Source organism: Odontomachus brunneus, unplaced genomic scaffold (assembly GCF_010583005.1).
Source record: "Odontomachus brunneus isolate Ranch 3 - 2012 unplaced genomic scaffold, Obru_v1 Obru_scaffold_498, whole genome shotgun sequence".
NCBI classification, from domain to species: domain Eukaryota; kingdom Metazoa; phylum Arthropoda; class Insecta; order Hymenoptera; family Formicidae; genus Odontomachus; species Odontomachus brunneus.
The window spans coordinates 8,372-8,942 of NW_022639948.1; positions in this window are offsets into that span (position 1 = coordinate 8,372).

The following is a 571-nucleotide window of genomic DNA, read 5'->3' on the forward strand; positions in this document are numbered from 1 at the left end:
CAAAATATAATTCTATTATTATTATAATGTTTTGTTTAAATTATTTTGTTACATATTTCTGACAGCAACACTGATTATAAAAATAATTATAAGAATGATATAAGACTAATATATTTTATTTAATATAAAATAACGTGTATACGGGAAATATCTTGTATATTAGGTGGTAAACTTAGTTCCTGCGGCTCACAGTTAGATGACGTTAGTTGTAGGTGTAATTTATTTTGACATCTCAAACTGGCTGCATTTTAGAGGTTAGACATTTGTCAATAAAATTCAGTGCGAAGAGATTCATTTAAGCGAGCAGTGCTATTTTTTCTTTTGATTAAATATGGAACGTGATAAGTTGTTTTTTCGACATGTGCTGCTTCATTACTTTGACTTGAAAAAAAACTGCAGCTGCAGCTCATAAATTGCTTTTCGAAGCTTATGGCAATTATGCTCCATCGGAAAGAACATGCCAAGTATGGTTTCAGCGATTTAAGAGTGGTGATTTTGATGTCAATGATAAAGAACGCTCAGGCCAACCGAAAAAGTTTGAAGACACCGATTTGCAGGCATTATTGGACGA